This window comes from Mustela nivalis (assembly GCF_964662115.1).
Source record: "Mustela nivalis genome assembly, chromosome: 3".
Classification (NCBI taxonomy): domain Eukaryota; kingdom Metazoa; phylum Chordata; class Mammalia; order Carnivora; family Mustelidae; genus Mustela; species Mustela nivalis.
The window spans coordinates 80919984-80943844 of record NC_139022.1 but is presented as its reverse complement, the minus strand read 5'-3'; the positions used below and the strand labels follow the sequence as shown (position 1 = coordinate 80943844).

At 42.4% G+C, this 23861-nt stretch overlaps 1 protein-coding gene and 1 long non-coding RNA gene across 3 annotated transcripts in view; one reads left to right on the top strand and one right to left on the bottom strand.

The window, feature by feature from the left end:
• Positions 1–23861, top strand: part of LOC309860929 (uncharacterized protein) — a gene marked incomplete at its 3' end in the record, with an annotated part of 207947 nt that overhangs the window by 8384 nt on the left and 175702 nt on the right. The gene's annotated exons all lie outside the window — the stretch shown is intronic.
• LOC309861757 overlaps positions 14354–23861 on the bottom strand; it is a 29552-nt gene continuing 20044 nt past the window's right edge. For both annotated transcript variants that reach the window (XR_014310178.1, XR_014310179.1), the window contains 2 exons: positions 21934–22051; positions 14354–14738 (listed from right to left, as the gene is read on the bottom strand). This is a non-coding gene — a long non-coding RNA (uncharacterized lncRNA). The remainder of the gene's footprint in view (positions 14739–21933; positions 22052–23861) is intronic.

Genomic DNA, 23861 nt, shown 5'->3' with positions numbered 1-23861 from the left:
TCTGTGAACTGGAAACCATGCGCAGGGAGTTGACAGGTCTGTCCTCCTTTGCCTTCTGGGGGTGGAGATCTGTCTTGGAAGTTCGATTTCACCCAGTCTTCTTTCTGGCTCATGGGACAGCACTGCAAGCTGAAGCTGTACATTTCACAAAGCCCATTGGTTTCAGGGTGTCAGAGAAACTGAGCAGCACAGTGAGAAGATCCCATTTCTGTAGTGCAGAGCCACAAAATTGGTTGGCAAATCCCTAAATCCAGAAGGAACTTGCCTAATCTAAGGACTGGTAAAGTATAACCTCAACAGGAGGTCTAGGAAAAAAGAGCGAAAGCTCAAGGGAAAGAGAACAGTACACTAAAGATGCAGAAGAGGAACATGACTTTGACAATGACTCACTAACAACAAAGGAAATTATGAAATGCTTTACAACTCCAATAGGATCTGAGAATGCTTGGCCTCCTAGAAACAGGAGCAGAAAGCCCAACAGCTCAACTGCAAGAGCATGAGGAGATGAAAAGGCAACTGGAAGGGACATAGAGAGGCCACAGACCCAGAAGCAGGGAGCCAGGAGAGCTGGAAGGGGCGATTCAGACGGGACACCTGAAGTCCTCACCAAAGATGGTGAACTAGACACAAATCAATAATGTGTATAATGAATTTGGAAAGCTCTCCCAGAAAACAGGAAAGGTAGGGATGGAAGGGGGAGGCAAAAAAAAAAGTGTTCATACTTTGAGACCAAAAAAAGACAAAAAAGGGGGATGTGCAGAGGAGGAAGAGAAATCTCATGCACAAATAAGAGTCCCCTCCTCTCCCCTCCTCTTCCCTCCCCTCCCCTCCCCTCCTCTTCCCTCCCCTCCCCTCCCCTCTCCCCTCCCCTCTCCCCTCCCACCCAACATGGCCACATGGAAGCTGGAAGTGCAGGTATAACATGAAGGCTGTGAATGCAGACCTCTCCTATAGACAATCTGCTCCGTTTCTCCGTGTCTCGGGGTTGTTGTGTCTACAGTGGGGTTTGAAAACCATAACGCAGAGTTTTTAGGAGTTGTAAAGGAGATTCTGCCTGTCCTGCACCCAGCCTCAATACTGGGACCTAGTAAATGCTTAGGACAGTCAGTTGTCACTTATTCTCCCTCTATAAATCTTTCCTACAAATTGATAAGCAAAGTTAAGTAAATAAATGACTGCAAGTCTGAAGAGTGAATCCATGAAAGAACTACAATTTTAGTATATGTGCTGCTGAAACGAGCACCAAGAAAGAACTACAAATGCCATCTAAGCATGCAAAAAAAATCTCCACCTTATTAAGAATCCAATCCAAATTAAAGGAAAATCTTCTCTTATCATACATTAGCTGCTATTCTTTTTTTAAAATTTTTTATAAACATATAATGTATTTTTATCCCCACAGGTACAGGTCTGTGAATCGCCAGGTTTACACACTTCACAGCACTCACCATAGCACATACCCTCCCCAATGTCCATAACCCCACCCCCCTTCTCCCAATCGCCCCCCCCCCCAGCAACCCTCAGTTTGTTTGGTGAAATTAAGAGTCACTTATGGTTTGTCTCCCTCCCAATCCCATCTTGTTTCATTTATTGTTCTCCTACCCCCTTAACCCCCCCATGTTGCATCTCCACTTCCTCATATCAGGGAGATCATATGATAGTTGTCTTTCTCTGATTGACTTATTTCGCTAAGCATGATACCCTCTAGTTCCATCCCCATCATCACAAATGGCAAGATTTCATTTCTTTTGATGGCTGCATAGTATTCCATTCCACATCTTCTTTATCCATTCATCTGTTGATGGACATCTAGGTTCTTTCCATAGTTTGGCTATTGTAGACATTGCTGCTATAAACATTCAGGTGTACGTGCCCCTTCAGATCACTACGTTTGTATCTTTAGGGTAAATACCCAGTGGTGCAATTGCTGGGTCATAGGGTAGTTCTATTTTCAACATTTTGAGGAACCTCCATGCTGTTTTCCAGAGTGGTTGCACCAGCTTGCATTCTTGCCAAGCTGCTATTCTTTCTTTAATGATCCAGCACTGCATTAATAAAAAATGGGCCAAAAGCTCTCCCCACCTTTCTGGAAGCATTCTACATTGGTTCAACTTTACAGCTGATATTTACAGATCAAAAAGATGAAAAGGGTTTATATTCTTGGTATGGACTCAATTGCATGTCCCCCACCAAGGTGCACATGTTGAAGCCCTAACCACCCTCCCCCATCCCCCATCACCACCCAAGTGTGGCTATATTTGGAGAGCTGTATTTGGAAGAGGTGACAAAGGTTTAATGAGGGTAGAAGGGTGGGGCCCTAATCCAATATAAAAAGAAAGATGTAATGTGAGGATACCTCAAACACCACCATCTACAAGCCAAAAAGAGCACTCCCACCAGAAACTGATTCAATCAGCACTTTGATCTGGGATTTCCTGCCTCCAGAAGTGTGAGAAAATACAACTCTGTTGTTGAAGCCCCCCAATCCAAGGTATCTTATGGCAGCCCTAGTAGACTCCTTTAAGCAGAATTTCTATTTATAGGAGTCTATTGTAAGGAAATCAGTGAGGTAGACAACTTGTAGTTGCATCCTACAGCTTTTATGGAGTAGTTAAAACAACCTAACAACTAAAGAGTCCTTTTCAAAAAATGCAAAATGCATATTTTGCAAATATTACTTGACTTTCAGCCTATGTAAAGATGTAGGAAAATGATTCTCCTAGACCTATAAAGACAGAGCAAATAATAACCATATGCTCCTCCTTTTGTCAAATTATTTTTCAAGCATATACTCACAGAAAAACCAGTGAGAGGATATACACCAAAAATATTGTTATTCTTTCTAAAGGTAAGATTACAAGTAGGTATTTATTTTTTTTTTGAGTTTTCTAAATCTGCAATAATCATCCTGTATTTTTGCAATCATAAAAGAATTAAATTATTTAAACAAAGTATGTGAACCCTACTTCTGATACTAGCTTAGAATAGCCTTTAAAGAAAGCCTTGTTTCTTCATGCTGTGCTTGTTTTAGCCATTCTCCTGCGTATAATAATAAATCCACCTTCAGAAAGTAATAAAAATTATAAAGAAATTGTCACTATAGGATGCTGGCATTGTTGCTTTATTAATAGCTCCTGAATTTTCTTTTACCCACCAGCCCCCAACAAATGTGTGGTTTCTATCCAGGGGTTCTGTGATAGAACCTAACAAAATTCTTGCTTTTGTCTTTAAGATGCATCAGTACAAAATCATGCCAGGCTCTTTGGAATTTCAAACGTTGAAAAAAAGTAAGCATATTTAAAAAAATACACCCCCCCAAAAAATATTAAAAAATAAAAAATACACCCAACATGAAAAATTGTGAAAGAAAGAAACTTGTTCTGTGTTGTTGAACAACAGTCAAATGGTGCAGGCTAGGAGAAGGAAGATTTTCAAGTAGAACAAAGAATTCCTTGGAAATCAGAGATTCTGTGCAAAGTAGTGAGTCCTCCAACAATAGCAATGTGAACAGCAAACTTTTCTCTCAAGACCACTTTCCTGGCAAAAGCAAACAGCAAAAAAAGTAATTTCTACATCAAACTTGAACCAAACTGAAAGCTGGACTGGATGACATTTCGGGCAAAATAACCACTTATGGTCCAAACAGCACGTTTGAGGGAAAAGAGGCAATCCTAATAATTGCTCTTGGACAATGGGCATCCAAGTTTCATGCAGGGTCACCCTGCTCTTGGGTTTTTTCTAACTCTTAAGCACTAACTGAAATTCTACATTCATAAACTTCAAGTCTTTAATCCATGTTTCAAGAGCTAAACTCTTCCAGTGTCTCCATTTTAATGGCTTAATGACTTAATGTAATGGTCAGACATCCTGGTGTGTAACAACCTTTCTCTGAAGGGCTGGGGGTGGTGATGGGAGGTAGAACGGCTAAATTTCCCCAATAATTGGCCCTGGCAGAAAAAAAAGAAATAAGCAGAGTTAATTGGAAGCCTACAAGGCACACGGCACTGGCAACCCCAGAATTATTTTGAGCCGCAGTTAGCATACTTAGATGATTACTACTTGGATATTTCAGTGTTTCTTAAGCACATAGCTGGAATGTGTGGCTCTGATTTGTTTTCCAGCTGGAAATGTTACAGACACAGGAAAACTTGCTCTTTGGTGTCTTGTTGTATCCTGCCTCTCTTTGGCGGGAGCTCTGGTCTGACAGTCCTGTACATCACTTCCGCTGTGCTCTGGACTCAAAAAAGTTAACTGAGAATGAGCCCCAGCAGCACCCATGGAATCTCCCAGACAACCGACCAGTCTGCTCACAGGCTAATTTCATGTGGTTTGTGATCTCTCAAGACTACAGGTCTTCAGCTAGAGAGGTGCAAGAGAGAAGAGGCAGAAGGCAGGCTTTCGTAGAACCCCATTGATGTCATGTGATTTTAAGGGTTCCTGCCTCTTCTGAATATCCTGTGGGCTTACCAAAAGTACCATTGGATTAAGTAATCATATTTTATAATTTCCCCCATGGGAATGCAGAAGTGTTGTATTCTAGAAGTAAGACAGGAATCTGAGTTATCAATAACGTTTACATTTCTACCATCAGACCATAAATTCTCCCAGGGCAGAAGTCCTTTTAATCTTCTTATGTGTCTCCAGGGCTTGGCAAAGACTAAGTGCTCTATCCATGTTAGGGGGGAATGGTGATGGGGTTGTGATGATAGTAATAATGATAATGGCTCTTTTTTTAAGGGAGGTTATTGTTTGTCATTAACAGAAAGGGAAGGGCTTCCAAGAGACGGAGTCAGGTGAATTTTGCAAGGGGGAGTAAGTCCAGTAAAAACCCAGAGATGCTATCCAAGGCAGACTAAGCTGGGGCTACACAGCAATACTAGTGAGCAGGTGGGAGGCCTTGTGCCCACAGTGGGGAGGAGGAGAATCTAGAGCATGGAGAAGGCTCTGAAGTGGAGATAGAACAGAGCTGAAGACAAGTCCTACCTGTCTGCCAGTTCCGCCTGGAGCTTGGGAAATACACAGAAGGAACAAAGGTGATCCTCTACCTTAGCGGAGAACCAGGTCACCTTTTTAGAAACCGAGAAGAGCTCTTTCCAGAAAGGTGTGTATGTCAATTAACCAGCTCTAATTGCAAGGAAAGAATATATGTCTTTACTAAGCTCTGGCAATTAGATGTTCTTATTAAGCTCTGACAATTGGAAAGCAGGGAAGAATAAAATGTACAAGTGGCTTAAAAACTAATGATGGTTTCTATCTTTGCACCTTTAAGAAAGCCAGCACATCGTCTGAGTAGTTGTAGCATCAAGCCAGCCACAATCTCCTCACCAGTCAGAAGCAGAGAAGCCACCCTGTTTTTACCCATGAGCAAAACTGAGCTCTTCCATAGTCACCCTTGACCAGTTAAACCAGCCTCCTCTGAAACTTTCAAATTGTCAGAAGTAAGAAAGTGACACCAAAAGTTGCTGAGTAAAGCCAAACGATCAGTGGAGGAGCAATGTCAATCCCCGAACTCCCCCGCGAGAGCTGAGCTGGGGAGCAGCAGCATCTAGAGCTGAGTGTCAGGGCAGGTGCACGAGGCAAAGCCAAACACCCCCAGGTTTCTGGGAGAACCGCTTCTTGCACCTCCAAGTAGCCAGATAGCTCCGGAACCTGAGTGCCACTGACAGACTAGTATAAAGCTCCAGAAATAGCTCATGGACAGGCTCCTTTTTAGCAAAGGCTGTGGATAACCCAGAAACCCCAAAAGACAACGTGAGAATAGCCTGTCACGACATGCTGTTGCAAATAGAGGCTGTTCTGATGAACTGAGGAATGAGCTCCACATGAGTGTCTCCCTAGGAAAGCTCTGTGTACCTCCTACATTGACCACAGTTGGAGTTGTCTTTGTGAACAATACCAACAGGAAATAGAAAGGGCACTATAGTGGGAGTCTGGAGATTTTGGCTCTACCACACACTTTGCCACCAACTGGCCTTATGACTCTGATTACTTTTCTCTTAATTGACATGCCCACATCAATCAACTAGTCACACCTTCCTTTGCATTCCAATTAAGTCTGGCACAAAGGAGGAGTCAAGTATTGAATGAGATAACCCCTATGAAAATTATGTAGCCAAAGACAGTAGAATTCAGATGGAAGTCATTCATTGAAGGCAGTTTTATAGGATAAAAAGTAAATAATGGTGTCCTATGCTCCAAGAGGCAAAACAAAATCCTTTCTCATGTTTCTAGACAAAACAACTTCAAATTGTTTCTTTTAAACAATGCCTACTACCATGAAAAGAGTTTGCCAACTTGTCTTAAAAAACAACCCTATTTACCTTATTACCTGAAACTTGGGCAGTAAGGCTGGAACTGATGAGTCCCTTGACTCTGGGGTTCCCATCCCTACCTTCTGTCCCCAGTGTTGCAAACAGAAGTGAGTAAGCATAACTGCTGGCAGTAAATGGACAAAAGTGCCAAATTCTGATAGGCAGCTACCATCCTCTCACCACCATTCCCTCCCCAAGCCCAGAATCTGACATTTCTGTCACTTGCATTGTGAAGCAGTATGAAGACATCAAACACAACTTTTTAATGAAGTACTGTCTGTCTTCCTATGATCTACAACATTTTTACTCATTTCTCATCCTTTTCCAGAATTGGGTAGTAAGGAAAAAACTTATAAACATTCATGCCTCGATGAGTGTATGTGGTGTGGGGGGGGGGGGGGGGGGAGCAGTTCCACAAAGGTCTGTAGGCAGCACACATTTAAGCACAACCAGAGTGGGGATACAAAGTTGTAGGCATTAGAAGAACTTGAATGCATGAGTTCTGCCTCTACAAAGACCAGCTGCTCCAAGCCATCCATTTGGTTGGCATAACTTGGCACTGAGTGCCTGGCACAAACGTTTTAGCTCTAAAAGTTTCCCTTGGTGACATCTTTAGGCTTTGTCACCCATTTAAAAGATCAGGGATCCAATCTCATAAAACAGAACTCTGCAAATTTGAAGCTAACCAATATCATTTTTTTAAAAGCTCTCAGGAAAATAAAATGGATTAGGCAGGAAAATTTTGTAAATGGAAAAAATTGCATATACAGAGTCTGAAGCAATCCAGGACATTTTAAACCAGAAAGCAGATGGAATAAGAGCAATATAAATTAGTGTAACTGTATTTTGCCAAATGCAAACAACTCTAACTCCAAACAGAACTTTTTCTCCCCAACTTGTTGATTGCATATGTATTTGTTTTTAATTACCACTGGGTAGAATTTGGTGAGATGTTTAGAGACAGAGTCATGGAATCTAAAGATCTAGGGGACACCAAGTCTGGCCAAATAACCCATGGAATATCAAACTAAAAATTAAATACAAAGTATTTACATTGGAAATGATACACATGCAATGTTCTATAAGTCAATTAACAAAAACTATGCATGTGGAAGTTTTTAGGAAATGCCCTACAAAGAGCAGGTACATTAACCCTAAAGAGAAGGGAAAAACTTCATAAACAGTGCTTCCTGGCCTTGGCTCTTTCAACATGACTTCTGTCTTGTCTCTAGGATACCTTGGCAGCTTCCCAATGGAAGAGTCTTAACCTCTGGGTGTCAAGTCAAGAGCTGGTCTGAATCCTGATTAGGTCCACTCTAGCCCTTCAAGCCAAGCTCAGGAAGATTGGTCAAAATTACCCTGACTGGAGTAAATCAACTCAGCTATAGTACAGCAAACTAACCAGGTAATTAACTTATGAAGGAATGAGGAAGGGATTGACAGATTTTTCACTGCAATGCAAAGACTCTGATTACTTCTCAATGAATATGTCCCTTCTCTAGTTTCCTGCCAAGGTGCCCGGGGCCTGGAGCCATTTCCTTGAGCATGGATAGGATTTGACCAGCAGCTATCCTCAACGACGGTAGCCTCAGGGTAATAGTGCTACAGTAAGGTTGCATAGATGACTCCCCAGGCCACCAGCCAGCCAGGCTTCTATTTGGATAAGGAATCTTGCTCAATGTCCTAACCCATGAGTAGTGCAAGCTGTCAAAAGGCAAGTTTGTAATGACAAGCCACTTGAAACTATGGATGATAACAGAATGAAGATTTCCTCTGCACACAGTTTCTCCAACCACATGATACAGAGTAGCACAGAACTGTATATTCATGATTAAATGGATAAGCACTGCAAGGTGTTTGCTGCATTCTTATTTTTCTTTGGTATCCAAGACCTCCATACACTTATCTCTGCCACAATAGACCTCTCTGGACACCCTGCACAGTCTCCAATCTTGTGCCAGCTGCTACTCTCAGGTAGAAAAGCTCAGGAAGCAATCAGCATCTGGAAATGTGAATTTTGTATGAAAGTAGGGGAGAAGAGCAGAAGTTAGAGGCTGCAAACTGGAGATATCTGCTCATTACAGTATTAACACATAACATGATACAGCATGAGTAGGGAAAGAGGCATGAAGATCCACCAGAGAGACCAAGGAAGGCGTTCTCTCCTCCCCAGACTCAAAGGCAGCACACACCATTGGAGGGAATTGAGAGAGACAAGCCAGGGAAATGGAACTCACTAAATGAACTCAAATGTTGAAGGGCACGTGCCTTGGTGTCACAGGGAAGGTGAGAGTGATCAGAATCTCCAATCCCTGCAGAGCAAAGCTTCAGTCCTCATTCATCCCTGGAGGGCTCTTCAAAAGGATACAAAGGACCATTCTTTGGGAATTCCAGTAAGGAAAAGTGGAAAAAGCGCAATTCCAATACAAGATCCATGTGTGCAAGCCCTCAGTTCTGTGCCATGCAGATGCAAAGATGTGCACTCCTTTCCGTTCATAAACCAAAATCTAGCTTAATGGGACCATATCTGAATGTCACTGCAGCTGCTTCCGGAATCAGGGGGTACAGTGTGCCACAGAAGCCTCCAGAATGCAGGGTAGCTTCAGACACTTCAGATGGCTTCTCTTTCCAGGATTAGTCCCACCACAACAAAATTATACACTGCCAGGAGGGGCAAGTGTAAGTACCATCCTAGATACCAGCAGTAGCCCAACATAGGAACTGACCCTACCACTGAAGATCTCCTAACCATATTTCCTGCCAAGTTTCTGAGGTGGGGAAAGACAAGTGGGTGGGATTGCAGAACGCCAACACGACAGCGTTCACTTACCTCAGAGGACAGTTGAGAGAAATGGCTAATAAAAATTATTACAAATCACTGCACACACAAAGTGCTTTATAATAAACACTAATACTTTAATCCCATATTGCTTGTTTGGGAGGCTTGAAGCTTAAGTGCAAGTTGAACTGAAAGAGTGAGAGAAGCAAGCTTCACTTTCTGTCATTTTCTAGTTCCAAGCAAAGAAAAAAAAGGAAAACCCCAAGAAGTCCATTTTTAAATTGCTGCTTATGTAACAGGAGCCTGTGAACTGCACCAGAATTTAATTGAAGGAAAAGTAACTGTAGGGGAATTGCTTGGAGAGCTGCCAGAAGGGTTTTAACAGCTGGAAGTTGAAAAGTGATTAATTTTGACAGCAATAAAAGCCTCATGTTCATACATAATTATGCTTAGATTTGTGGACTGCTGGAATTCTTTTCTATACACTATTAACCTTTTGCTGTCCAAATTGCAATTTAGATACTTTAAATGAGTCCCTGTTTTTAAGCTGAGTAATACTTGATTTCCATGGCTTTGACTCACCTCAACACAAGGAAGACAGGGAAGAAAGTGTAGAGTAACTGGGGTAAGTTCAAGTATTCTTTTGAGTATATTCAGAACTTAATGGAAACAAAGTCTTCCCATTCTACTGCATGCAGGAACCATCAAAAAGGGTTTAGGAAAAACCCAGGCAGAACAAAGAAAAACTGAGATTGGAGTGATGGTCCATCATCAACTCTGATTCAGCTGCATTCCTGGCAATAAGACAAATCTGTAAGTGGACACTAGAATGCTACATTGAAAACCACTGCACAGATCAAGGAAGTAATGAATTAAAGTGAGTTCTAGAACCATCAGTGTTGGTAATAAGATCTAAAAGCTTAGACAATTCACTTTATTTTTCTCTAACTTTTCTGTTCCCCACGTAGGAAGAGAGGGATAGAGTAGATGCTCTAGGAGACCTAAAACCTGAAATCTAATTATTTTAAATTGCCAGCTTTAGAATTAGCCACATTCTGAAGCTTTTCTGTTCTTGTACCACGAGTTTGATTAGAGAAAGTCAAACTTTGGTAATATAAAATATTTTCCAACTGACTTGAAATAACTAGTATTTAATAATAGTAATGATGGCAGTTTCCAAGGCATGACTCTAAAGACTTCATAAAGTATATTTTAATCTTTTCAACCGTTCTACAGGCAGCTCCTACCGTTCTAGTACTACTATCGCATTTTACAGAAACTGAAACAATAAAGAGGTTACATGACTTCCCAGTCAATCATCACCTAGTGGGAAAGCCAAGACTGGTGTGCTCTAATGTCCCGTTGTACCCAAGCAAATAACTATTATTGAGGATACAGTTAATTTGTGGCATTAATGGTGAAATGGGAAAAACAACAAGTAACCTGAACTCAAAAGAAATTATTTTGGTTTTTATTTATTTATTTGACAGAGAGAGAGAGATCTCAAGTAGGCAGAGAGACAGGCAGAGAGAGGGGGAAGCAGGCTCCCCTCCGAGCAGAGAGCCCGATGTGGGGCTCGATCCCAGGACCCTGAGATCACGACCCAAGCCGAAGGCAGAGGCCCAACCCACTGAGCCACCCAGGAGCCCCAAGAAACTATTTTGGTTTTAGTTCCCGCACTTCCTCAATTGCTTCAGACACTCTACCAATTTCTCCATTCCAATCTCCTTCATTATGAAGGGCGGGAGTTGTCTAAATCAGTGGTTCTCAAGGCGTGGTACAGGGGACGAGTAGTATCAACCTCACCTGGAAACTTGTTAGCAATGCAAATTCTTTGGCCCCACCCCAGGCGAACTGAGTTCACCTGTGTTTTGACCGGCCTTCCAAGTGATCCCAGGAGCCGCTGAAGTTCGAGAACAATTGGCCAAAGGGATCACTGAATTACCTTCTGATTCTGACCTGCTATGATTCTATTTATGAATATCTCATTTCAGATTGTTGGATTTAAAACTGGGGTGCCTTTACTGTATTTCAATTCTTCTTCCCTGATTCATCAGATACTTGGGCCTCTGTTGCCAGGAGGTAGGATACCTAATGTTGGCTCATTGGAAGGATTGTTTCCTGAGTCATCAGAGCATTATGGAATTAGAAAGCAGAACAGAGTCCTGAATCTAAATGGAATGTTACCGTGAATGTTTTGTTACCTCAAGCAGAAGTGTTAAGATTGAAGTCCATATTCAGAGCCTCAGTATAATAGGAGTTTTGAATCCAAAGGCAAGCACCACATGGGGTCTTCATGAACCCTTGTTGCTGCCTGAGGCAGATAATATCCAAGCCATGATTAGTAGCTGAAGAAGTTGGCCCATGGTTGCTCACATACTACCACTGTGCGAAAACCCAGAACTGCCTTTCTTCTTTGTGTCAGAAAGGAGACAATCCCAGAGAAGATACTGGATTTACCTCTTAACACTCTTTGGCCATAAGCAAAAAGGAGTCAAAAAGGATTTAGGAGTCAAAAGCCTGGACACCTCATAAGAAACTATTCCAAATGTATTCATGAGCACCAAATTCAAATGGATCTTTGCCTTGTTCCTTTCAAGTACATACCCTCTCATCAGAAACAGCATGGAAAGACCTCTGAATTTTGGTCAACCAATATATGATTGTCCAATGCCTCATGCTTAATAAACTGACCTGTAAAGTCAGAACATCAGATGATCTCATGTCCTGATGTACAAGACTAAAAACAGTAGGACAGCAAAGACTGTCTCCCTGCGTCCTTTGCAATTCTCATGACACCTCATTAACATAAGTTGTTTGTTGATGAATCTCAAAAGAGAATCTCTTAAAAGATTCAGAAGAAACAAAGAAATGCAAACTGTTGGAGAAGTAAACTTCTGAAGAAAAAAATAGAAACTTAAGAAGGAATACCATACTGAGAAAAAAGGTGGTCACTTAAATATGACATTGTTCAGAACTATAGCTATAAAAGTCTCCACTCTTTAGAACAAATTAAGGCCAAGACATATGTGGAATAACTCTGCTTTTTGTTTTTTATGACATTCATTCTAGACCATCCCAGAGATAAACGATTTTACCTTTGGCCATGATAAATATGAGAGGAGCCGAAAAAAATTGACAACCCATTTCTCAATGTGTTTACTTAAAATGATGTGTTACCAGAGATTTTTGCCTTCTTTTATTAAAAATAATCTAGGCTCAAAAAAAAATAATAATAATCTAGGCTCAATTTTCTGACTCTGAACACCTATGTGTTGATCCCACAAAAAAGTCAAGCTGCTGTCTTGTTACTTCTTCTGGACTACACCACACAATCTTTGAAGTAGGCACTATTATTATTTCTATCTTACAAATAGAGAAACTGAGGTAGAGAAGGTTTCACCCAGCAAAAGTTACAAAACTAGAGCTTGAATCCAGGCAATCTGGCTCCAGAGTTCATGCTTCCAGATAATCGAGTCACTCTTGTTTTATTCCATGTACCACTTAAGAATGCTTTTGGTGGTGTGACAAAAAACCAAACTTAGCATAGCCTTAAAACATAGGCTGACTTAACAACACTCTCTGTTTTGCTTATCTGTCCTCTTAGCATCTGTATTTCGTGGTCCTTGCTCTTCAAGGCATTCCCCTCCCCATCGTGAGGAAGTAGAAGGCTAGCAGAAAAACCTTTTTTTTTTTTTAAAGATTTTACTTATTTATTTGACAGATAGAGATCACAAGTAGGCAGAGAGGCAGACAGAAAGAGAGAGGAAGAGAAGCATGCTCAATGCTCCACGATGAGCAGAGAGCCCGATATGGGGCTTGATCCCAGGACCCTGGGATCATGACCTGAGCTGAAGGCAGAGGCTTTAACCCACTGAGCCACCCAGGCGCCCCAGAAAAACCTCTTCTTAAGGAGACTTCATCTTTTCATTTGGAAAACTAAGACTTCCTCTTACATCTCACTAGTCAAAATAGGATCACATGCCATCCTTCAACCAACCAAAGGCCAAGCAAAGTGATATTACTGTGACTGGTTTTACTAATCATGATTTATATTTTGGGGCTGGGAAAAGGGCTGAACCAATGGGCCTCTAGCTAGCTCCTATATAAACTGGCCTTCTTTCAGTACAGAAGGAGTGGACTGGGAGGAGGATGGGTGTTGTGTGACAACAAACACTGCCAGCCGCATTCTCCTACTGTGGAGTTGTGGTTGCTCCTCATTGTTAGATACTTACTTGACATATGGGAAAGCACTCCTCCAAGAAATGGGGATGATGATAAAAGACGTGATATCTGTATAATTATCAGTACTTAAAGCCTTCACTTGAGAGAACCAATCTCCTTGGATTTCAAGTAAAGAGGTAAAAAACCTTAAATCCTATATGGCTGAGTTGGCAAAAATGGTTGCCAGTAGACTCCAAGAGACCTTAACCTCGCTCCGAGTACACAGCAGGTGGGAAAGAACAAGCCCCAAGGTACCATTCATAGACTATAAAACTACAGACAGGGCAAGGCATATGTATGTGCTTTAAAAAAAGCCTATCTTCAGTATTTTTGAGGTATTCACACACAGTTGGTTCACACCCACAGGTTTCTCCTTGTCTTCCCCGCCACTGGGTATAGATAGGATCAGGCAATATTAATGACTCACACCTCCCTGGCCCCTGCCCATACCAGCCCCCGAAAATGTCCCTGCTCTATATTTGTGGCAGCATCAGTAAGGTTCTCACACGTGCATACAGACAAGTTCAGTTTCTTTGGGGGTGCCCCCAGGTCAGATTGCCACGGTGCTACATTTCAGCCTGAAGCTGAGCAGGGGGGAGCAGCTCGCTCTCTTCTCCTCCCCTTGAACCCACTGTTGGAAGGTTTAGAAAAAGAACTACTTGGAGCTTCTCTCTCCTGGAACCCAAACGTGTATCCATAGGGCTGGGCTGGGCATGGATTCAAGTGATAGTGACTGTGATAAACTCACCATCTTTTCTCTTCCCCAAATATTCTAGCTTGTTATTACATCAGATCATCTTGTCTGGCTCTTTCTTCCCTTAGGACAGCTGACTAATTATCTCTGTTCTAGGAATTCATTCTTAGGAAAGAATCAGACCCATGGCCAAATATCTACATAAGGAATCAATTAGAGTTCTTTATAATGGTAAAGGACAATCTTAATTTATCAGTAGGAGACTGGTTAAATTAATTATAGCGCATTTTGAAGAATGATATGCATCCATTTAAAAAGAGGTACATCTACATTTATTAACATGGAAAGATGTCCATGATCTGTTGTTGAACTGGGAAAAAGCATGATCTCACTTTTGTGTAAAAAAAAAAAAAAAAAAAACACATGCTTGTGTGAATGTATGTGCATTCACGCATTCACACGTGGAGAAAACACAAGTTATCTTTGGATGACAAGGGTTTTTTTACTGTCTTTACTTGTTTCTGAATAGCGTGAATGTTGTCACAAGAAGCATGAACTTCTTTCACAATGATACAAAATAAAACCATACTCAGTTTGAAAAATAATTTTAATAAAACAGGCTTTAGTAATGCATTCTTCAGAGTGAAATTGTAGACTGGCATAAAATCTCTTCTTGGTGATATTATTGAATATAAGGAAGGCCAGATCACTTACTGGAAATTCCTGGGTACTGTGGAAGAAAAAGAACTTAGATAGATGATTAGTACTATACATCTCCCCAAAAACATGTCACACTGGCCAGCACTGTGGTACCCCCAACATCACTGCCCCTGGAAGCCTTAGAAATGGAGATTTCTGAAAGAAAAAGGTCATATGGGGCAAAGCAAACAAGGCTGGTATGTTTTGTGGTTGCCTCTTTATAGCTTTGCCCTACTTTTTCAATGGGCTTTTCTTTTTCTAATCTATAAAAGCTCAAAGTTTAATACCTGGCATTTATGTTACATATAATTTTTTCCTCCATTTGTTTGCTTTTCAAGTTTTTCTTGTATACTCTTACACCATACGGAACTTACCATTGTTTATGTGATCAACTGTAACAGTCCTTTATTTTATGATTCTTAGCTTTGATATCACACTTGGAAATGCCTTTTCTATCCCCAAAGACACACAGAATACTCACCTATGTTTTATTTAACCTATAAATTTTCATCTTTTTAGAGGCGGGGAGGAGTAGAAGGAGAGGGGAAGAGAGGAGATTCCCAAGTAGGCTCCACACCAAATATGGAGCCCAAGCCAGGTCTCAGTGTCACAATCCAGAGACCAGGACTTGAACTAAAATCAAGAGTCTAGGCACTCAACTGAGTGAGCCACCCAGACACCCCAAAATTTTCATCTTCCACAATTAAATGTGAATTAATCATAATTTTTGTGTGAGACATGTAGGAGGTGGTGATATAGTTTGTCTCAGTGGGTTGGTCATTTTTCCCACAGCATTTATAAACTATTCTGCCTTTCCCCAATGACTAGAAACAATGTTTCTCCTAGACTAAAACCAAACAAATGCACAAGGGTCTACACATACTTAGCCTTGGATCTCTTCTGGACTTCTCTTCTGTTCCATTATCTGCCTGTCTATTGGTAAACTAATGCTATATAATTACAATTATTATAGTTTCAAGATGTTTTATTTTCTAATAAGACAAAGTACCCCTCATTCTTCTTTTCCAAAAGTATATTAACTGCTCTGGTGGTTCTTCTGAAAAACTTAGAATTATTTGTCAAAATCTGAATGTTTCAATTAACATTTTCTTTGAAATTGGGACGCCTGCGTGGCTAAGTCATTAAGCATCTGCCTTTGGCTCAGGTCACGGTCCCAAGGTCCTGGGATCAAACCCCTGCATCAGGCTCCCTGCCCAGCGGGAAGCCTGATTCTCCCTTTCCCACTCCCCCTGCTTATATTCCCTCTCTCACTGTTTCTCTCTGACAAATAAATAAAATCTTTAAAATTTTTTTATTGAAATTACATAAAATTTACAGATTAATTTATAGAACTTAATATTTAAGAACTTAATATTTTCAGTGGAAAGTCTTCTTTTAGTTTCCCATTAAGACTTCATAAATTTCTTCTTATGGCTCCTGGATATTTCCTGGTAGGTTTTTGAAAAGTTGATTTTTCTTTCCCTCCCCCTATGTCCGGTCACAGCCACTGTAATTGAATCTCCTTATCAGATATACGGTTGTAAGACAGGTTTTCATATTTACAGCTCCCAGGCAAAGTTCCACTTCCCACAGACTTTACCTCAGTCTTCTTGAGGTGACACCATACTCTGACCTCCACTATCTGGCTCCTGGTTTCTGATGACCCAATTAGTCACTCTAATTCCCAGAATACTCTGCTCCCAGATCTTTTCTTTCTTCCCCACACAATGCCTACTTCATACACTGTAACTCCCTCTATTACTCTTTCAGTACAGAACCACCACAAACTTAGCAACTTAAAACATTTATTCACAATTTCCACGGGTTGGAGTCTGGGCCTAGCTAACCTATATCCTGTACTCAGGGTCTCACAAGGCTGGAATCAGGGTGTCAGTGGGCTGCGTTTCTTTCTGGATCTCGGGGCCTCTTCCAAGCTCACAGGGCTGTGGGCTGCATTGGGCTCAGAGCGGCTGTGGGACAGAGGCCTGGCTTTCTCAACGGTTATCCACTGGGGGCTACTCCGCAGGTCCTTCCTGGCCCCTGTCAGGCTTTCCCACAACATGGCAACTTCCTTTCCAAGGCCAACAGGAAACCTGCCCTTTGTACTATCATCACAAATGTGACCTCCATCACCTTTACTGTACTCTGTTGGCTAGAGCTAGTTGCGGGTATTGCCTGCACTCAAGGGGACAGGATTATTCAAAGGATGACTCTTTGGGGGTCACCTTAGAGTATGTCTTCTACAGGTCTTGGACCTTTGCCAACATGCCCTTATTTCCTGGATGCTGCTTTTCTGAAATATGGGGTATTGGCCTAAATTATAACAAGATGGAAACCTCAGTGGGGACAAGAGGCAGAGAGACAGGTGGAGAAGGAGAAACAGAAAGAGAGGCACTCTGTCCCCCATGGCACTGGGAAGTTTTCTGTTGGATAGATGTACCACAGCTCCACATCATGGAGGTAAAGTAGACCTATGACATAAGCTGTAAGTGATACTGGTTATTCTTGGTCATCTCCACCTGCCTTGTAATTATCTTCAGTTCCTTCAAAATTCTGGAATTTGGTGGTTCCAATGTTATCTTTTCAGTATTGTTGTTTGTTTATCTTTTTTTCCATGTCTTTGTTTATATCTTAGCACAAACTTAGGGAAAACTTCTAGCTTCATGCTGCTTTGAACCAGACATCTCAGCCAAGACCATTTCTAGCAGGTATCCACTTCTGTCTTCTTGAGATGGCATTGCTGCCTGGCCCTTAAAGAGCAGGTGTTAGGGGGCGCCTGGGTGGCTCAGTGGGTTAAAGTCTCTGCCTTCCACTCGGGTCATGATCTCAGGGTCCTGGGAGCAAGCCCTGCATCGGGCTCTCTGCTCAGCAGGGAGCCTGCTTCCTCCTCTCTCTCTCTGCCTGCCTCTCTGCCTACTTGTGATATCTCTGTCAGATAAATAAATAAAATCTTAAAAAAAAAAAAAAAGGCAGGAGCAAGGTTGAATGCAACAATTTGATAGGTGTTTGGATCTGCTGTGATACCACAGGGAATCCAAAGAGGGAGCTAGTCTATGCCTTCTGGATATCAGTAGTGTATCTGCATTACTGGTAGCAATTTTGTCCTCATGATAACCTACTGAAGGTTTAATAGAAGAGGGAACAGAGGCTTTGAGTAGACTCATAACTTCCCCCAATGTCACACAATCAGTAAATAACAGAGCGTGGATTGAATTCCGCTTTGCCTCACTCCAAAGCTCCTTCTGTCATGTCATGTTCTCTGGATAGGGGAACATCTCCTGAAATATTTAGAGGCATTTAATAATGATCAACACATTTTCCCCATTCTTAATTCAGGAAAACCTCACAACCCTAATATAGTAATCAACTGTAACTTCCTGCAGTTGGGAGTTTTTCATAATGAGAATAGATGAAGTTCTCATTTCTATGATCATACCACAACACCTTTGCCCTGCAAATTGTAAAGCCCCAAAAACAAAGGAAGCGAAGTCCATTATTAAGGGATTGGATAGTCCTTCAGAGTGGCTCTCCCACTTGGGCTTTCTGTTCAGCCACAACTTCAAGACCTTGTCTTGGATATCCCTGAAACCAGCCACAGCAAATAGGAACATAAGCAAGTCCCAGGTAGACACCCCCACACATCTTGGCTCCCATCAGGAAACATTCTAGGGAGCAATGCAGCCTGATGGAAATGGACATGGATGCTGGAATGAGAGTGTCTGGGTTTGAATCCTAGGCTGTTTCCTGTTGGCAGCCTTAGCAGAAAGGTTGTACACGGGGTGGTGGGGCTGTAACAGACACACAGAAGTTCTTAAATAGCAAGTGACACCAAAATTTTGGGAGGTGTCTTAACAAAAGAGGAGACCACACAACATGTCCTCAGGTGGAGGTATAGACTCAGGTCTCCCCACCAATGCAGAGCAGCTACCAGCTACAAATCCCTCCCCACTGACTGAGTTCCCAGCCTGCCTGCTAAGTACAAAAATCAACCCCAGCACATCCTTAAGTGTTCATAGGTCATCGAAGGTCAATTTCTCTAGCATACTAGTCTCACTAGCCCCAAGATTTAGCCGTCCCCCAACTTTGGTTCACTCTTGCAGAAATCTTGGGTAGTCACAAAAGCTTGCCAATTAACCATTTCGACTAATTTAGTGGATCTCAGATGTAGCTCCCAGGCCAGCAACATCAGTATGACCTGGGATCTTCTTAGAAATGCAAGTTCTCAGGTTCCACCCGAGATATACTGGATCAGGAGAACCCTGGGGATAAAACCCAGCCATCTGTTTCAACAAGCCCTGCAGGTAATTCTGATGCATGGGAATGTGCAAACCCCTGCCGCCGCCCCTCCTAGAGTTGGGAGAAGTAACTGAGGTGATCCATCCTATTCCTCCCCCACGTGTTTCTGTAGCATGAATCCCCCCCCAATCAGTGATAGGTCATTGAGGAAGGGTGTCCCTCTAATGTGAAAACTGCCCATAATTGCGCATTAAGATTTCCCATTGCAATGTGAAAACTGCATGTGGGTTGTCACCATATCACAGGTGGGCTTTCCTAAGGAGGAGGAGCTGAAAGAGCAGGAGAAGAGCCATAACCTTCAGTGGGAACTGAAAAGGGCTGAGCCCCCCCCCCCTCCCATACACACACCTTATTAGCAGCAATGATTCTGCTACATCCAGGGAAATTTTAAAATGAGCACCTCCATTCAGGTGCTCATTTTGAAACAGGCTCTCCGTTCTCCTGTAGGCACACCCCAGCCTCAGGGGCTCTTAGTTCTGGTGAGGTTGTCCTACAGCCTGGGCCCATCTGAATAGCCCAAAGGACTCAGAGCTCATTTACATTTCCCTATCTCATCCCATGCCGATCAGGCCTGTTCAAGACTTACCAGTTTCCCATCTCTACTGTTCTTAGGAATTGTAATATCCCTGTGGCAGCTTCTAGCCCCTCAGCCGCTGCCAAGGTGGTCCAAGTGACCTCCTCAGTGATTATTTTGGTTTATCAGAGTTGCAAGAGATTTGAAGGGTCTGCTTTAGTCCGATTTTCCCCATAAATCCTATTTTTATACTGAGTTTTGCAGAAGACAAACTTTTCTGGGAAGTGTTACTTTGTGTTACAGCAGAAATGCCTATATGTGTAAAGTCCCTGGCACATGGTAAGAGCTCAATAACTCTTTTATTAGTCCATGTCTACATACTTTGTCCTTAAAATGCTGACTAAAAAGAAGCCAAGAAAACCTTGCAGTGACCATTCCAAAGCAAAGCAAAAGAGACCAGGATAATTTTGATGACGAAATGGTGAGGTTCTCACCCTCCTTTGCCAATATTTTTAATGACTTTCATTTGGAGCAACTCCTCTGCTTTCTTCTCCTTTTTCTTCTAGTTTGAGCAGCTTTTTCTAAGACATGGGGCTATTTTATCTATTTCTGTGCATTTAAATCCTTAATTACATTCAGTCTCTTTCTCCATGGCTTTAGAAGATCAGGCACTTATTCTTGGAAATAGCCAAGCAGAAAGTAATTATCTTGGCCATAATTCTCTGGTGTTTACAGAGTATGGCACTCAGACTTGAAATTTCCAATCTCCTTTGCTGGCAGAGAGGAGCTCAGTCTCCTCATCTGACAAGACTGGGAACTAAGATCTGGCTCCAGGTCTAACAGCAAGAGAGTCTGGCTACGAAAGTCAGCCAGGTGTCCTGGAGCCTCACCAGGATTCTGTCTCTTCGCGTGTGCTCTGTAGTCCCACCCTGCCTTATGAGGTCACTCCTCAGTTGTTTTCCTCAGACATGATGGTCACTGGTCAAAACTGGTGGTCTAAGGTCAAATTCATCCCACAGACATGTTTTGTTTGCCCACATAATATCTTGAAAACTGGGAAATTTCACATTTTAAAAGTCTAGCTTCTCTTAAAAACTTAGAACATCTGGTAACAAAGAGCTAATATCCCCACACGGATCCGGGAACAATCAGCAGGAGCTGAAGAGTGCCTTTTCCTTTCAGCCAGGACATACTCACTCAAAACTTTAACAGGCTCTACCACTCTCTCTTGTTTCTACTTACATGTGCATGTGCACACATACACACACATACCACCCCTGCCCACACAGAAGCACACACATTCTATACTAGTCTAAGGCTGCCATAACCAAGTACCACAGGCCTGGGGGCTTCAACCACACACATTTGTGTTCTCAAAGTCCCGAAGGCTAGGAATCCAAGATGAAGGTGTCAGCAGGACTGGTTTCTTCCAGGGCCTCTCTCTTAGGCTTAGGGATGGCTGCCTTCTTCCTTTGTCTTCACATGTTCTCTCGTCTAGATGTGTCTACATGCAAATCCCTACTTCTTATAAGGACACGAATCTTCTTGGATCAGTTCCCACACTGATGACCTCTTATTAATTTCATTTCCTCTTTAAAGACCCTATTGTAAATACAGACACATTCTGAGGTACTAGGGGTTAGTACTTCAATGTACGAATTTGGAGCAGTGGCAAACTTTGGTATGTTATCTAACTTGTCATAGCTTTGTTTCTTATTTCATCAACTAGCCCATAGAGAAAGTGACTTAAAAATGAAATTCATAAAGTACATTTCAAAGAGATAAAACATTTTAAAGACAGGAAGAACCTGAGACTATTTCCTCCAGTGGAAAGAATACTTTTCAAATCATTTTAAGCCACAGTGATCCCTAACAAAAGTGAAGATACTGGGCCTTCCTATGTGGACTAGAATTTGAAGACTGATCTAATCCAAATTCTTCAGGGTATATATGAGAAACCTAAGACCCACCCACATGGCCAAGGCCACAAGGAGATGAGAGCCGGAAAGGACTGGATCCCATGTCTCTTGCCTCCCACAGTTCCTTCTCTCTGCATGGCTCTATCAGGTCAGAACATCAGTGGAACTGGCCAAGACTATTTGGATAATCCTGATATAGAAACACGGACATGGAAAGTCTGATATATTATTGGTGGGAGGAGCAGCTTGGGGCCCAGGTGTAGGATTCAGGAGGCCCAAGTTCTAACTGCACTTTGTCAGTACGGGCCATACAACCCTATGGACAAAGAGCTTGGCTCACTGTTCCTCTTCACGTACAGCACAGCAGGACCAGACTCGTGGGCTTTAATGTCTTTTCCAGTGCCAAAATCCTAAGATTCCAGAATGTTATGCTTAAAGGAAGAGGAAAGATGAGCAGAATTACTCTATTAGTACAAAAGAACTATGATAATTCTTACCCCCAGTTGCATACTTCCAGCAATGGCCAGTCCTACCTTCTCCACACACAAAGCACCCCACAGAGAGGTCCTCAGATCCTCTGACTACCAAGGTCCCCTCGACATCCATCTTGCTACCCTAGAAAAGAAAAAAAAAAACAATGATGACACAAAATATTCTGTAAAAGAGTATCTTCTACAGACCCACACTTTTTTTTCAGCAATAGAAACTAAGCACTTCACACCACATGGGAAAGTAGGAACAGGAGTGTGGGAGGAATTGCTATGCTGTTAGGGAACTGTAATTATAGAGCTCCAGAGTCAAAATGGCAAGAATTTGTTCTCCAACCAACATTCCAGTGACAATGAACTTAGTACTTCATAAGTTGGCCCAGCATTAGCATGCTAATTCACACAAGTACTTTATATCATTGTGAGCCACAACCCCAGGCCCCAAACATCCAAACTTCAGTTTGGACACCCATGTTCCCTTCCTCTTCCCAGACATACAGCAAGTCGACTTTTTCCAGCCTCTCCCTGCAGCTAGCTGCAGCCGGAGAACAGAGTTCTGGCCAATGGAATGCGAGCCAGGCGTTTTGTGTCTTTTCCAGGCCTGGTCCATGAAAACCTCCCATATGTGTGATCCTTCTTCCCTATATTCCAGCAAAATGGAAAGGGCTCTAGAGCCATGGGGGGCTGGGTCCATGAGGAAGGAGCCTAGGTCCCGGACTTCGATACATGTGACTGGGACAAAGACTTACCTATATCCTCACTGGCCTGTGATAGGGACAAGCAGTAAATTTGTATTCTGTTTCGTCCCTAGGGTTTGGGCCTTGTCTGCTTCAGCAGCTAGCATTACCTTCTTTAATACATGCATCCTCTAAAGCACATGACGAACCTACTCCTTGTCTATTTGCCAGAACCTGAAATATGCTCAAAAAGTCACAGAATGACAATTCTATCTTCTCCTTCGGTATTTTCCTCCTCTTGACTTTCCCTGGTTTGAGCAACTCCTTGTTCTGAACATATTGCACCAGGACTGGGTTTGAATGGAAGAACTCAGGGAGAATCTTTTTCTGGCTAAAGTTTCTAAAAATCTAAGCTCTTCGTACATCAGAAGATTCCCAACAAAATCAGCAATGTTGATTGCCCCCAACATTGCCGATTGTAATGTCATCGGTGAGGTGGAAGGGAATGATTGAGAGAACTAGAGCTTCTCCACAACCAAGCTGGAAAAACATTCCACAAGGCCCAAAGTCTCTCTCAACTAGAGTGCAACAGCAGAGTTAAGTCTCAGTGCCCTAAGAAATGCACTGTATCTAATGCATTAACTTCTCTCCTATGCATCTAGAACAATACTAATTATTTCTTGCCCTTGAGAGAATTTTAAAAATTGCCTGAGTAGTGTGACTTTTATGAGGAACTCACCTTAAGAAGGACAAAATTTGGCTAGAGGAAAGGTTGGGGGAGTAAAGAAAGTAGGGGCATTGGAGGGTCCTAGCAAGCAGAGAAAACTTCCAGGCAGCTAGCAGAATGCCAGGTAGAGGTAGCCAGGAAACCTGGCCTTGCTGAGCGGGTAGCACCTTGGGAAGCAGCGGGATATGGTAGATGAATAGCATTGTGACAAGTCACAGGCGCCTTCACAGACCCTGGCTCTCAGGGGCTCTGAGGCAGTGAAAGAACCCTCCTTGAAGGAGTAAGGCTGGCAGAAAGAGGGTCTTCCAAGAAGTAACTTGCAGGACCATTTAAGGATTCTCTGGAACAATGAGCATCTCTGTGGGTACCTCTGAATACAACTCAAGCACTTCCTAAAACTCACACGTCTCTTCCATTTGCCTGTCAGACTAGCTATTCTGAAGGCCTCAAATGGTTAAGTGAGGTACTTGTTCAGTCAGTGCTTCCTAATGCCAAAGTCTTGTGAGGAGACAGCCATATTCTCTCTGTGTTGA